General features: G+C 35.0%; 2 protein-coding genes across 4 annotated transcripts in view; one reads left to right on the top strand and one right to left on the bottom strand.

The window, feature by feature from the left end:
- The window catches only part of LOC131688121 (uncharacterized), a 97,275-nt gene that overhangs the window by 20,151 nt on the left and 61,104 nt on the right, over positions 1 to 16,020 (bottom strand). The gene's annotated exons all lie outside the window — the stretch shown is intronic.
- Positions 7,970 to 16,020, top strand: part of LOC131692571 (protein windpipe) — a 189,967-nt gene continuing 181,916 nt past the window's right edge. The window contains exon 1 of one of the 3 annotated variants that reach the window (XM_058979693.1): positions 7,970 to 8,351. The gene's annotated coding sequence lies outside the window, so the exon portion shown is untranslated. Of the gene's footprint in view, positions 8,352 to 8,559; positions 9,293 to 16,020 lie in introns of those variants that run through there. The other 2 variants (XM_058979695.1, XM_058979692.1) reach the window with 2 other exon arrangements.

Below are 16,020 nucleotides of genomic sequence, written 5' to 3'. Positions count from 1 at the left end.
TGCATCGTATTATCACTGTAAGTGAAAATAAGAAGGATAATTGAATTGTCTACAACTTAGTCGAAGACTGCAAGTAAATCCGACTTTGTTAAAAGAAGTTATTAAACTTTTAACGAAGTGATGTCTGAGTCAGTTTTGCATGGGGCCTAACAGTGCATGGTTTTGTATTAGTACTCGATTCCCACGAACTAAACATTTTTGTGAAATAATCGTTAGGTTTAGCTCAATGGTATGTTCAGAAGAATTATAGTAAATAATACGAGTCATGCTTTGATTAGAAAACTTTAGTTCCACCTGTTACCGCATAGAGGGCGCCAACACTAACTTTTCAACGGAGAGAGATAGAAATTTGGTGTCTTCTACAAAGTTATAGAAAAGGCATTTTTCAGTATTTCTTCTGAACATCTTGATACTCTATCTCTCTTCTATGAAAAGTTAGTAGTGGCGCCCTCTATGCGGTCACAGGTGGAACTAAAATTTTCTAACCAAAACATAACTCGTATTATTTACCATAATTCTTGTAAACATACTATTCGGCTAAATCTAACCATTATTTCACAAAAATATATAGTTCGCGGGACTCGAGTACTGATACACAACCATGCACTGCTAGGCCCCACGCAAAACTGACTCAGACATCACTTCGTTAAAAGTTTAATAACTTCTTTTAACATAGCCCGATTTACTAGCAGTCTTCGACAAAGTTGTAGATAATTAAAATATCTTTCTTATTTTCACTTACAGTGATAATACGATGCATACAGTGCCACCTAGCGGCGAAAATACGAGCTAGTGAGTTTTCTCCATGTAAATTGTTGAAAAATCCAATATAAACTTCAGGCACGTTGGTCCGGTGGTTAGACTTGTCCGATTTGCTTCAAATTTTGTACAAGTACTTCTGGTGGGACTAGGAATCGACTCAGGGGTGGGCCGATTGAGTTTTCAAAAATTCATCATTTTTCTGGGCAGTCTAGTGCACAGTGCTCTAAAAATCTAGCGAAATCGTCTTAGGGCACCAGCGGGTCTGTAAAGAATACTAAAAATTAATTTCTATTCCATAATTTTCAGTTCAGCAATTCGAGAGATCGTGCTCACCGCAAGCCATGAAAAATAGACTACGTTGTGAAGCGATGGTCACTATTTATTAAAAAATCACGGTTAAATAAAAAATAAAACTATTAAAAAATTTCAAATAGTTTATAATTTTCACAAACTTATTAGGAAAAATTGTCTAATAAGCTTTCGCAATATTGTGTAGGAAAAAGCTGAAAATTTGAAAATAAATCTGAGGGGGGGGGGGGCTGTATGGTGTTAAACCCCAAAACCTTCTCTTGGCTACGCCGTTGCTTGGAGTTATTTATTTCGCTTTTCATTTTCCGAAAGGTTTCAGATCGATCCGATGGTCATAAGTTAGAAAAATTACAGTCAGAAGGTTCGCACAAATGAACATTTTTGCACTGATAAGTTATCAAGTTCCTTCCAGACAACTTGGAAGTGTTCGGTGATTATTTCTAGCGGTTGTAGATAGAAAAATGAAATACAAAATTCGATTTATCTAAATAATGTTTGGCTTATTTCAATGGATTATTACTATATTGAACAATAAATAGGCGACGAAGAGTAATCCACAAACAACAAGCCATAACTTTTAAAGTATTCAAAATAGATATTTGAAGTCTTCAGTAAAGTTATTCGCAAAAGTAAGAGCTACAAATTTGCTGAAGGCATCATTTCGTTATAATCACTTCCAAGATAATTTGTGAAAATATCTCACTCATAGGGGGATTAATCAGCAAAAGCACAATACCAAAAGAAAGAGCATATTTCCTCCATTAAATTCTCCGAAGATACTATTGACCTAAAATAAGCCGTTTTGGCGTTAATAATAGATTACATGTTTTTGGTCATATTTCTGGCAATGGGAAATGATAAAAATCTTTCGTCCGCATTTAATGTTAAATATCTCTTTTGATAATAGTCCGATTTCAACAATCTATAGCTTGTTCGAAAGGTATTCGTTAAAGCTGTCTAAAAACATATAAATTGTTAATCTATATTGTCAATTCCGGCAGATAATTTAAAAAAACTGCAAAAAACGCCATTTTTACGCATTCAAACATTCATATCTTAAAAACTAAACATCAGAATCAAAAACAAATTAATAGCGTTCATACTGTTTTTTAGTTCTTTCATTTAAAATTGGTTTGGATAAGATCGGTTCAGCCATTGCTGAGAAACACGAATGAGAATTTGTCCGTTACATACACACACACACACACACAGACACACACACACACACACAGACATTGTCCCAAATCGTCGAGCTGAGTCGATCGGTATATAAGACTCGGCCCTCCGGGCCTCGGAAAAAATCTTGAAAGTTTGAGCGAATTCTATACATTTCTTTTATAAGAAATGTAATAAGAAATGTAAAAAGGTGCGAAATCGGCAAAGTCCCAAAAAGTCGATTTTTATAAAAAAAATTTTTTCGAGATAACATAAAATCTCGACGTTTCATGCATTTTAAAGATGTTTGGCATCAAAAATACGAATTCGATTTCTGAAATTTCATGAGGTCCCCCCTTTGAAAAAAAATTTGAGTTCCGGCTTATATGGGAATTTCATATGTGACCGGACGGTTTAGTCTATATTTCCGGAACCATATAAGCGATCCGTACGAAATTTTATAGACATCTATGGGGATATTATAGCTATCATTTGGGACTAAGTTTGTGAAAATTCGCCCAACCATTTCCGGGAAACTGATGTGAGTTCGTAAATTTTGAAAGATGACCGCTTTTCCCGGGCACTTCCGGAACCGTCTATGGTGGTTAATGTAGTCAACGAAAGTTTGGTTGGCCGTCGGTGACCTAGAACAGCAAAGTTAAGTTGTTTGAGAGACATTTTAGCGAAATTTTTACCTTTTTTGCTTTCATCGGAGTATCGGTTTGAATCACAATTTGCTATGTGATCGCACGCCACAACCTGTAACTCCGGAACCGGAAGTCGGATCGGGATGAAATTAAATAGCCATTTACGGGGACGCAATACCTTTCATTTGAGGCCAAGTTTAGTCGAATCGGTCTAGCCATCTCCGAGAAACCGATGTGACTGTTATTCTGAATTTAGATACTTCCGCCGGGGCTTCCGGAACCGAGGATGGTGGCCAAATAGACTTTGAATGGATGTTAGTGACCTAATACTACAAATCGAAGCAGTTGTGGTCATATTTTGGAAAAATTTTCACCTTTATACATTCATTGCAGAATTTATTAAAATCGACATTTTCTGCGTGTTCGTACTTATCACCCTGTAATTCCGGAACCGGAAGTCGGATCCATTAGAAATTCAATAGCAGCCTATGGGAACGTTGCACCTTTCATTTGAGACTAAGTTTGTCAAAATCGGTTCAGCCATCTCTGAGAAAAGTGAGTGAGATTGTGTTCGCGTACACACACAGACGCACACACACACACACATACATACACACACACATACATACACACACAGACATTTGCCGAACTCGACGAACTGAATCGAATGGTATATGTCACTCGGCCCTCCGGGCCTCCGTTAAAAAGTCGGTTTTCAGAGCAATTGCAATACCTTTCTATTGAGAAAGGCAAAACATGGAGATTCATAAACCGAACACAAATGTAAAGTTTCGGTCGAATCGACGATGGTCATATTTTGCGGTCGGCTGGTTTCTCATGAAATCCCTCCTTTACGTAAATTCAAACCGTCTTGACATTTTTATCACTAAAAGGTATGTAACCCCTTAATCAAGAATTTTTAGAAAAGAAAAGAGTTTATGTCGTTAAACAAATATTCCATTATTACTTTTTTATTTTCTTGTTAAGTGCTGAGGAAGAATCAGAGAAAGAAATAACTACCACAACATTATGTATTGAAGTTTACATAATTTTTTATTTATTTTTATATATTACATTTGTCTTAAAACTATCTTCATGCATGCTATTTTGCATTATTTCTATACAAGGAACATATTTTTGGTTCATCTTCTGAATTAGAATATCTTTTCGTCTCTACTTTGCCCCCAGGAATATGCACAAAACTGTGGAATTTTTTGGTTTCAGATATTGTTTTGGCGTTATTATACAGCTCTTAGAGTTCTTCTGACATTTTGTTGTACTGTTCAGTGAATATGTAGCAGAAAATTAATTTTGTGATATTTTTATCAGTTTGTTCTACTGCCCAGTTATATAACTCTCGGGGACTTGTTATGGTATTTCCATAGTCGCGAGCAAGACTGGCTCTTTTCGCCATACGCTTGAGAGTGCTACCAATAGCATCACAGGGTCCTTTTCCATGAGATGCTGCAACAAAATTCCATTCTGCGTTTAACTCATACCTTGACTGGAATCTACACAAGCTTGCAAAGTTTTTCTTATTTTTGTATCGTGCTGCTTCTCCATCAGACATAAAATAAATTTTAGAAAAGTTTGTCAATTGTTTCATAATAAAATTTATCAGTTTCGAGAAGAACAAATTAACTACAGTCTTCACGTCTTCCAGTTTTCTTGTCTTCCAGTCTTCCAATCTTACAGTCTTCCTGTCTTCCAGTCTTTTAGTCTTCCAGTCTTCCCGTCTTCATTCAAGTTTGTTATGAATATATACCAAATTCGTTACTGATATTTTTTGCATGTATCGGGCAACAGCAGCTGGGAAAATGGATTCTGGGATGACTTTCATTGGTATAGATTTCGATAAAAACAAAATTTCATTCAAATCAAAAATGTTTTTTTGTAAATCGATTTTAAATTTTCAAAATCGATTTTTTTCAGTGTAGGAGTCAATGAAGAATTTTTCCAATATTTTTATTAAAAATTTTGACTAATTTTGTGAAAATCACTCCTTCAACATTTTTTTTTGTACGATTTGTCATTTTTAGACTATAGCCATTTGAAAAAACCTGTTTTAATCCACCTAGTGGTACAATTATGCCTTTCTCATTTATCCAAACTATTATTTAATGGTACGACTGTCACGAACCTGTTAAGCAACATGTCGAAACTGACACACTTGAAACAAACAAAAATATAATATTTATATAACTTAATCATCATGAGTTCAATGTTGTCTTCATGTTAACTTCATGGTGGAGAAGGGAAGGGATATAATTAGTGGGAGAGGAACGATGCATCGGGAATCATCTAACTTATTGTAGTATGCGGGGTGGATGAAGGGAATGCATGTGGGAGGTTGGTCTGAGAGAGTGGGGGTGAGAGAGGATTGGAGGTTGAGAGGTAGGAGGTGGACGGGTAGATGGATAGTTTAAAACCGAACTTCATATTATACCTTCCATTTGAGACTAGGTTAGTGAAATTTGGTTGTTATCACCAATTTGGCTTTAAATCTAGAATTTGCCTGGAACCCCGAGACTTCCGGAATTATCGATAATGGACAATATATCCCAATAATTTTTGATTCGCCATCAGTGATCTAGGCCTGCGAATCGAAGTAAATTGATGTTTATTTCAATAGATTTTAAACCTATGAGGTATTACAATTATACCGGTTTATATGAGAAATTCCTATGTGACCGCAATTACCAATCTGTAACCCCGGAACCAAAAGTCAGAACTGAATGAAATTCAATAGCAGTCAATGGGAGTATTATATCATTCATTTGGAATCAAGTTTGTAAACATCGGTTAAGAGTTTGCTGACAAATAGGTGTGACATTAGCTCGGGAGCTTGGCGAGTTCCCAATTCCGGTCAAGGTCCGTCATAGGTGTCCAATGTAATCAAAAGTGCTTCAATTGGTCATTAGTGATCTAGACCCGCAAATCAAAGTAATGTTGAATATGTATTGCTTTATTCGGACATCATAGGGTTACCAGGTTATATGGAAATTTGCTGTGTGACTACACTCTTCAACCCGTAACTCCGGAACCGGAAGTCGGATCAACTAAAAATTCAATAGCGTCTTATAGTAGCGTTATACCGTTCATTTCAAACTAAGTTTATGCAAATCGGTTCAGCCATCTCTGAGAAAATTGAGTGACATTATTTGACACACTATGTACACATACATACACACATACACACACAGACATGTTGCGATCTCGACGAACTGAATCGAATGGGATATGAAACTCGGCCCTTCGGGCCTCGGCTTGAAAATCGATTTTTGGAGTGATTGCATAGCCTTTCTTTATATGAGAAAGGCAAAAAAAGTTTGGCCCTTTTCAAAAGACAGTCTAGATTATTTTTGGAAAAACAAAGTATGCAAAGTGGCTTTGTGTGACAAAGTTCTCATGTACAGAAAGTTTCATTAAAATCTAAGAGGGTGATGCCAACATTTGTTCGAGTTGGCGCGAAATTCGTCTCATGCTGAATAATGTAATTAAATATCATACTTTTTAAAATACGGAATGATTTGGATACGTGCTAAGTATAATAAGAATGTAATAGGCATTTTCACAATTATATTGAGCATAACCAGCTAATGAATCATAGTTTTGATCAATGAGAAAGGCACAATCGCACCACTAGGTGGATTAAAACAGTTTTTTTTAATTTCCCAAAACATTGGTTTTAAACTGTGAAGTCCCGTTCCATTTTTTTCAAAAATTGCTTCGCAGTGATTTAGTTGAAACCCTAAATCATCGCCATCATTTGAGTTTGTTCTGCTCCCAAGCCCAGTTCGTTAGAAAAATTCTATGTTTAAAGGTTTTCGAACACCAAAAAATGATTTTTTTTTCAACTAGAATGTCCCCAAAAACAATTATTTTCTACGCTTTTTGCCACTTATTTTCTTTTTTTTCTTTTTCAGATCTTACTTTTTTGCTTCGACATCAGATTTCGACGGTTTAAGCATTTTGAAATCATTAGCATTTTGAAATCATTAGGTATTGCAAGTTTTTGATATTTTTTAAATTAGTTTTAGGCGATTTTCGTTTGTTTTGACACTAGATGCTGGTGTTTCATGCTATTTTTAGACATATTTCGACATTTTTTTTTTGATTTTCAGCTTTTCATGTACTTCTTAGATTTTTCAAATATTATGAATTCAATATTCAGACGCCGCAATCTTTTAATGATGTCCAATTGAGCTAAAAAACTGCATAGATTCCTTTTTCGATGTAATTAGCATTTTATGCAAGATTTTATGCGACAATTTAAGATGACCATTTTCATTGATATCTTCCCTATTAAACACCCCTAGTTCTCCATACAAACTTTCTTCACCACTTTCGCCATTTTTTCGTGCTGCTCTCAAGTTTTTTTTATTATTTTGTTTCGCAGTGTAAAATATTGTCGGAAACTGCTTATAGTACTATTCGTCAAAATTTCTAATGTTTCTATGTTCTGTACAACTTGTTTATACTAAACGCATCAAACTCATTTTCAGAACTTTACTTTGAAGCTTTTGAACATACTTTTTACCTAGTAGCACAACAACTTGCCTATGTTAGCACAGCCTACAGCATTGCCGGTCTAAATATTTGCTCACAAATTACCAATTTGTTATTGGGCCTTGAAAAAGACTGAATGAGTATAAAATGAAAATAGTCTTAAGAGAGACTTTTGCAGTTGAATAGCTTTAGGCAGTCCAATAACTATCAAGCGTTAAGACAGGATCGAACGGAGCTTCAAACCGAACTTATAACAGCTGTAGGTCGAACGCGTTTTCTTTGGTAACCCAGCCAGATGTTTTTGTCATCGGGACAAAGTCGCTTGAGGTGCATATGTTTCTTGTAAAAAGTTAACGATTGATTTGAAATATTACTTTAGAAAATTGTTCGAAGCTTTTATTAGCACCCAAATACATGTCCATAGCAATATTGCGATGATAAATATCCAAACATTTTGCATCAATACTGTAAAGGTAAATTGCAGAATAGTCGATTGCTGTACCAGCCACGACCATACAGCAGCATAGATCCAATGGTAAAACGTGCATATGGGAACGAACGAGAAACAGTTCAGTCGATCGAAAGCCTTCACCGAGAAAAGTTGGTTTTTCTTTTGCGTCCGTTCATCGCATCAACGTCTATACTTTTGTGGTGTGCGTCTTTTTCGAGCAGTAGAACATGCCGGTTTCCACAAACTATAGTAGAAGATAATCTTTAAATTTAGTTCGAGAGAGAGAGGCCAACCCACCTTCAACTGACGGTTGGAGAGCGTTCATAGAGTGAGTATAAACAGAGCGCGCGAGACCGGGACCGTGCGCTCATCCGCGGCGTGTTACATCTTTAGTGGCTGCGTCAAGTGAAGTTCGGTGTTATCATGTTTATTTATGAGACCATAATGAGCGAGTGTTAATGTGGAAATTAGAAAAGCCTCGACCGCGCAAACAGTCGATGGTGCGAAGAATACGAAGGGTAAACAAATCGTTTAAGGTCTCGGATCGGGTGGGTGAGAAAAGTTGAATGGAAATGTATTTGAACTGAGAGTGTGGGCTGATGTGAGTAGTAGGTACTGCATTGAAGAGAGCGACGATCTACAGGCGAGTGCTTGCACGATCGTTGGACGCAAAACTGGCCGTTGCCGTTGGATGCTGCTACTGCCGGCCGGTCGCAAGAGAATGGATCGGCTCATTCTACGTCCGTTCGTGGTTGACGTGAGGCATCGACCGTGCGTATAGTCAGTCGGTAGTGCTCTCGCGCACCCAAGCAGAAAACAAAAGTGAACTTGAAGACATCGGCAGTAATCGTACGCTTCGCGGGGTTTTTTCTGTTTCTTCAATTTATTTCAGTTATTTTCTTTCTCGTTACCAACCCGCGAATAAACGTGAGTAGCGGAAAGTGCTTCTGCCGGTATATAGTGCTTATTGCCAAGAAGAAAAATAGTCGGTGTGAGTGCAAATTCTGAAGTTTTATTTCTTGCCTATCGTGGTTTGGGATAATTTGGCGTATATTTTAGATTCAATGTGAAGGTTTTCTTTCCTCTGGTTCCTGTAGTGTTGATGAAACGAACGGTGGTTCGCCGGTGTGAGGGGTGAAAACCCCTATCTTCTTCTTCCCCAGCAGTTGAACTGAGCTAATTGAATATTGCAATTTTTCCAATCGGTGCAAAAGTTTCGAATCGTTTCGTGAAAAGTGAACGTTTTGAGGCACAATTAAGTGTTCCAAATTGGTTTTACGCCACACCGTTCTACGTGAAATGTGCAACGTGCAAAAAGTCAATTGGAGTTTCGTTTGAAAACAAACAAAAAAACATTTCACTGGAAAATTGGTAATTGGAGGCAGACGTCACAGACGAGACTTCTCCTGGGTAGCGGCATCGTCATCGTTCCACTGCCGCCACCCGGCGAAAGAGAAAGGTGAATATTTAATTATGCACTGTTTATTTGTCTCTGTATATTGCTTTCTGAGTTTATTTTTAAACAACACCGAAAAGACATTTGAAGAATTACCTTTTGTCTGTGGCCTGTGACATCGCTCCCCGCACCCAGCTGGGTGGCGGATACACGTGCTTTGTCAGTGGCTGTTGTTGGCTTTGGGGAATTTTTTACAGTTTTCCTCTGGGTTGATTTATTACCGACTGTGGAATGGGGAAACTAGACAACTGAACGGAGCCGTACCGGCCGGTGTGCCTGGAAATAGTTTAACTCTAAAAAATTACCCACGCTCAACTGGCAGGCAAATTAATTAACTCGGGGTATGTTTTGTTCCTTTTTTAATTTTTTTGTTTCTATGTTATGTTATCAAGAAATTATTCAACCATAGATTAGAGGAGGAATGTATTGCGTGAGCATATGTGATGATAGATAGTAGATAGTTACATCAGGCAAAGAAATTTTTATTGATAATTATTAATAGTAAATTATCGATCAGCGAAAATAGATTATTGAGGGATTCCATGAGAAACGAGTTGACCGCATAATATGACCATCACCGATTCGAACAAAAGTTTGCAGTTGTGTTCGGTTTACGAATCTCAATGATATTCTTTGACAGTTGCAATATTTTGATACAAGATCATTTTTTTGTTCGATTGCTGTATTTTAGCAAAACTGTTGCAGGGAATGAATGCTTCTGTACAAAAAAATATATACACTGACAAAATATGATATTTTTCACAAAAACAAAAATTTATGTTAAAAATTTAAATTGCGAGAAACCCCATTTTTTAATTTTGTTTATATTTTGTCAACCAAAATGTAACAAGAAATTAATTATTTTGAATATAATTGCATGATGGAGAACTCATCGCTTAAAAAGCCTTTCTAACGATAACTTGTTTCCGAATTTCATGCCAATTGACATACAAAACTGTAATTTTATTGCAGCATACGATTCTATACTGAAATAAATATTTTGTTATTTTAAATTTATTTTCATGCACATATTTGGAGCATGAATATAAATGTAAAATTAAGTTCCACCACAAATACACACAACCTATAGTGCTTTCTTCAACGAACTTTATTATAATTTTACACGTTGATTGAAAATTACAGCTTCATTAAACGGGATACCAATGCACTTTAATGTAATTTTAATTCAATATTGCTGTAAAGTAAGTGACATGTAATATCACACGAATAAAAGTGTAAAATCACAAGCTAATTCAACTTAATTTTCAATCAAATTTTTGATTCGAGCTTTATATTTTTTCATTCGTATTGATTTACATGTCATTTAAATTTCATTATTTTTATGTGTGCAAGTATCATTTCAAGTCAAAATGTATTGCAATAAAAAATCTTCCGAAATGCGATAGTTGTAGAGATATTTGGAATTTTGCCCCAATAAAAATAATCATTTCGTGTAATTATACTCTTTTTAAAAGTTATTCGCGTTTGCATAATAAAATATCAACAGTCTAATGTATATCGTTTTAAAGACGCTAAAGAAACTTTTTCAGTATCTTTGGATCATGGAGAAGCTGTCAGCAAAAAAAAATCCTAACAAAAACTTTTGACATATTTTTATAATTTAAACTATTTGCAGTCACAAATACAATTTTCGTCTCGAATAACGCCATTTGAAATCAAAATGCTCTTGGGAAAAGTTTTCTGAAATAAGGTAGTTCTCGAGATATTTTAAATTTTGTTTTAACAGCACACTTATTTTGTTTTTTACGACCTTTTCATAAGTTATTCGCGTTTCTAATATTTACGAGCACCAATCGTAATATGGACTATTTTCCCGAAGAATCCATCACCACACCCTCGCGCACATTCCTTTACCATCTCATGATATTTATTTTGTATTATGAACGAGCAAACCTAAACGAAAATTAAACCAACTTTAAAAGAGCTAGAATATGGTGTTCTTGTTGTTGTGTGTAAGAAAATTGTTGATCATTACGTCGGTCAAATAGTCAGTAACTTCGTCCGTATCCATCAGTTTCGGGAAGATTAAATGTCCTGGACTTCTTTCGCTTCCAATTGATCCAGAATTCGGTGCAGTGTGGACTCGATCGAGTTCAGTTGGGCCATCGTGAACCGCTCGTTAATTTTGATATGAATTAGTTTGAGTTTTTCTCTTCCGGGCTAATTCACAAAGAAACTGAGTTCGTTCCTTGTTCGGCCGCAGCAGTGCCAATATTTCAACTGATGAAAAGTCTCGGATGTTTGGGAAGCCATCATTATTGTTGTGACTCTAGGGCCTCCCTGTCCCCTCCCTTCGGGTGTACTTTAAGCGCCCACGAGGCAATTTTCCGCTGAATAATCTACAAAATATTTGCAGTATTTAAAGTACAGTTAAGTGTAAGCACAAGACATGAGTAAGAGTTTTGTCATTACTGAGTAGTAATGTTGCTTATAATGACCATGTAAGGAGTATAATGACAGAATTTCTAAACAATTACTTAGTAATGAAACTTTTATAATGCGTGGAAGGGCCCCTAAAGATGTTCGTAAATGTTGCGAAGTTATTGTTGTTTTTTCAAAAAAATCTTGCTATTAGTAAAACAGATTCGTCATTAACCCTCGAAATTTGTTTTGCGTTATTCACAGTTTTTTTTTCCACAAAATCCACGCAATATTTTTTTTTCATAAAAAATGGTTACTACAAGAGTGCATCTAACTTTCATAAACATATTTCGTATTACATGTCACGAACGAAAAATACCATACTCATTCTAATACTGGTGAGAAGTTTAAAATAAAATTGATTTTGTCAGATCGATCATTTTATTTAAAGAAACATCGATGTTGTCAAACATCGATCCTAAGAGAAAAGAAATACGAAAACTTTGAAAATGAAAACTTTTGTTCATCAAGGGGTCAATTTTTAAGTTCGTGTAGTGGACGAAATCAACTGTTTACATTGCACGAAAATACTTCGATGCAGAAAACGACAACTAAACTCGTGCATTGTACGATCATTTTTATTCTGTCTACGATTTTTTTTTAGTGCGCTGTATTGCGAAGATGATGATACTGAATGTACGCCACCTCCGTAAATCTAAGCTAGAAAAGAAAAAAAAGCTAAACAAAACGCTACGAAAATTGGTAGTAACATTTTTGGAATTACAGGTTCAGCTATTGTAATCATTATTTGGCCACATTAAAGAAATGGTCGAAATTTTTCACCAAAAAAGCGTTGGTAACAATTATTGAATTACAACGTTAGATTTCTATTGACATTTTCAACTGTCTGAAATTGTTCCGGATCTCCTGGGTAAAGTGGAGAAATTTACGGCCAAAAAATTGTTACTGATATAGAATCGAAACGTTTGGTTTGGTAAAGACTTATATGGGCTTATTCCGAATTTTCGGGTAAACAGATAAACATTATTATCAACTTCACTTACTAGCAACATTTTTGAACTTAAAGACTTCGTTTACTAATGGTCATATAAATAATCTCCCGCTTCATCGACCATATGAGATTGTCCTGGAATCTGAAAGGGCTGAATTGTAGTATCGACAAAACATCACTACTACATATGGGCTGATATGTGTATTTTCACCCGATACCCGACCCGAACCCGTACCCGGGTTCGTCTTTTGTCATGCCCGGTACAGGTGCTTCAAAAATTAATTTTTTTTCGGGTACGGGTCGGGTCGAGTATTTTATTTTAAACTTTTCACTGTACCTGTATAAACGTCTTTGAATACTTTGATGCCCCCTTACCGTAAATATCAGAACGGGATTATCCTCGCAGAAAACATATTTTAACAAGAAATTTTTCCATGCAAAACTCCGTCGTATTGGTGAGACGTGAGAGTGAATCGAATTAACGGGACTATTCATTTCGAAGATTTCGGACTGGGAGTCAATCATTTGGAAAAATTAATTGTGGAAAATTTTGCTGTACACTGAAGTCTTTTTTACGCGTTTTTATGCGCATTTTTAAATTAACACGGTTTCTTACGCGCTTTTCAAAAACCGCGATAATTCGAAAAACCACGCAAAAAATTGCTAGAGCTATTTTAGATGAAATGAATATTCGGTGACCGTCGCACAGTGGTCACAAACCCGAGAAGACGGTCAAAAGAATTGACCGATTCCCGATGATGTTGTCGTGCTTTAACGGCTTTAGCAAAGTATCATTAAACCTGATAAAGTATCTGATTCGATTAGCACCGTAATTGTTTAAGGGGTGCTCCCATTTTAGGAAATTCGTCAATAAAGAATACTTTTTCATTTGCAACTTTGTAGAACTGTTGATTTGAATTAACTTTGCTGAGTACCCTAAAAATCGCCTTAAAATCCGTTTTCTCCATACGTTTTCTCCATACGATTAATTTTTATATTATTCAAGAAAGCTTCAGCTTACTAACGAATTACATGGCAAAACTTTCATGAAATCACTAACTAGTTTTGACATCAATTTTGAAATATAATCTACGCACAGTTGCTTCAAACACTAAAAAAGATGGTTAAAAGTATGTTCTGGCTTTCGATGATGTTTTCGTGATAAAGTCACTTCAGCAAAATTTGGTTATACTTGATTACGTAACAAAATTGACTAGCACCTTATTTATCTTAAAGGGGGTGTTCCTATATTCAGACAACTTTTTCTTATAAAACACTGAAAGATATTTTTGCTTCTTCAACCTTGTATAACGGTCAATATCTAGTAACCTAGCTGAAGATTTTATTTAACTATATGTATTTATGCGAGCGGTATACAGGGTGTTTGATTTATGGTTAATAATCTCTCAAGGGATGATGGAGTATCATATTTGGGGAAAAAGTATTCTACGCATATTATCAAATCACAACCGTTGCAGAGTTATTGAACTTTTTCTCTTTTTTACCTGGTTTGTTTGTTTGTTTGTTTAAATACCTTTAATTCAAGAAGTGTGCTTTGTATTTCAAATCTTTTAGTTCCATTGGAAAGTAAAAAAATTTTCTACTGAATAAAGCTCTCATATTTTTTCAGCTAATGGAATTAATTAACATTTAAGTGATTAAAAGCTTGTATTTTGATTAAGTTTTTATAAGTTTTCCCAAAATTAAGAACGATGGACATAATTTATTCTTTAATATCATATTCCTATTCCTTCTCCTTTCGTTTAAATTTAATTTAATTTTTCTGTAGTCGACTTGTAAGTGCTTAAAAGACTCTAACCTAAAAAATATACTTTATATACTTCATTAGAAAGCTGAGAAAAAATCCTACCAAATTATAAACAAATACATTTCAGTTACGTGTACTAAATGACGTTTCACAAGTAAGGTAGTTTAGAATTAATGTTTGAGAGGAGTTTTGTAATTTGTCTCAATACTAATTACCAAACTTCATCATTGCGATTGTTCATTTCATGACCCTTAATATTTACAACTTGTTTTTTGACACTTTATCTGTATCTCTTTATTTTTCTGCAATTTAATAGTAGAAACAACATGACGTCGCCACAAACGCAGTAGGTTCAAAATCGTCGTTTTTGCCTATGCAATGATGTAATTAAAATGATTTTGCGTCCAAACGATAAAAGATACTGATACAAACTCAAAGAAGGAATTCTGTAACATGCTAAGATGCATCATTTCGATAATAATAAAGGTTATGTTTTTTATTTAATATTTTGAAGAAAATTTGCAAAAACGCTAATAATACGCTAACTTTGAACTAATTTAATTCTAAAAGAGTACTAAATTCACTTAACTGTAAGATATTAGTGCACTTTTCTTTGTAAAATTTTATTAGCTTTCCCTTGGAAACACAAAAAAATATGATAAGTGACATACTTTTTATTTATAGCTAGAATTGTTATACTTACTTCTTAAGATGAATATTCAAGTTCACTAACCCAAACACGCGGAAACAAGAAGAGATAAGTGTATGACGTCAAAGAACAAATTTTGCAGCTTTTTCATACGAACAATCTGAAGTATTAAAATAATGATGGTAACTATTTAAGTTTTCAAGAAATGGACAAAAACTAGAAGAAAAACTCTAACTTTAAAATACTTTATTTCCAAAATGTTGCTTAAACTCAATAACTTAAATATATGATGATACCATTTAGTATGGAATTTTCTCACTTTTCTAATGAAATCAATAGGCTTGAAATACAAAGTGTAATTTTTAAGTTAGAGGCATTTAAATACAATTTTTCATTGCTTTAAAAGAAAAAGTTGTCCGAAAACAGGAGTACCCCCCTAGGGACAAATAAGTTGTCACTCAATCCTGTGGGAAAACTGTGCCATTGTACTGATTACGTATTTGTCTTAATCATTACATGAATCTCAAATTAAAGTGGTTGAAATGGAATACGAAACGGGGTTCAATGGAAAACACTTCATATCTCCAAATTTTACAAATAAAAAAATACGGTTCCTTGAACAAAGTTTCGTGTTTGAACTGTAACTTTGCAGGAGAATCCAAATCGATAAGAAAAAAGCTTTTTAAGTGGTTTTATGAATTACCACGGTTTTTCGAGGATTTTTCAAATAATGCGGTTTTTTACGCGCACGTCTTCACCGCGTAAAAAAATCCTGAGTGTACTGTGTAATGATCTTATCCAACGTCCACTAAGACAAGTCTCATATAAGATCAAAGATACTTCGATCTTATGGTTAAAACGTTTTCTTCGCAACTACATTGTGATTACTGGCAGTTTCGACGTTTTCAGCAACCTAATGA

This window comes from Topomyia yanbarensis, chromosome 3 (genome assembly GCF_030247195.1).
Source record: "Topomyia yanbarensis strain Yona2022 chromosome 3, ASM3024719v1, whole genome shotgun sequence".
NCBI lineage: Eukaryota > Metazoa > Arthropoda > Insecta > Diptera > Culicidae > Topomyia > Topomyia yanbarensis.
Note: the sequence above shows the minus strand (reverse complement) of the source record. Positions and strands in the feature narration are given on the sequence as shown.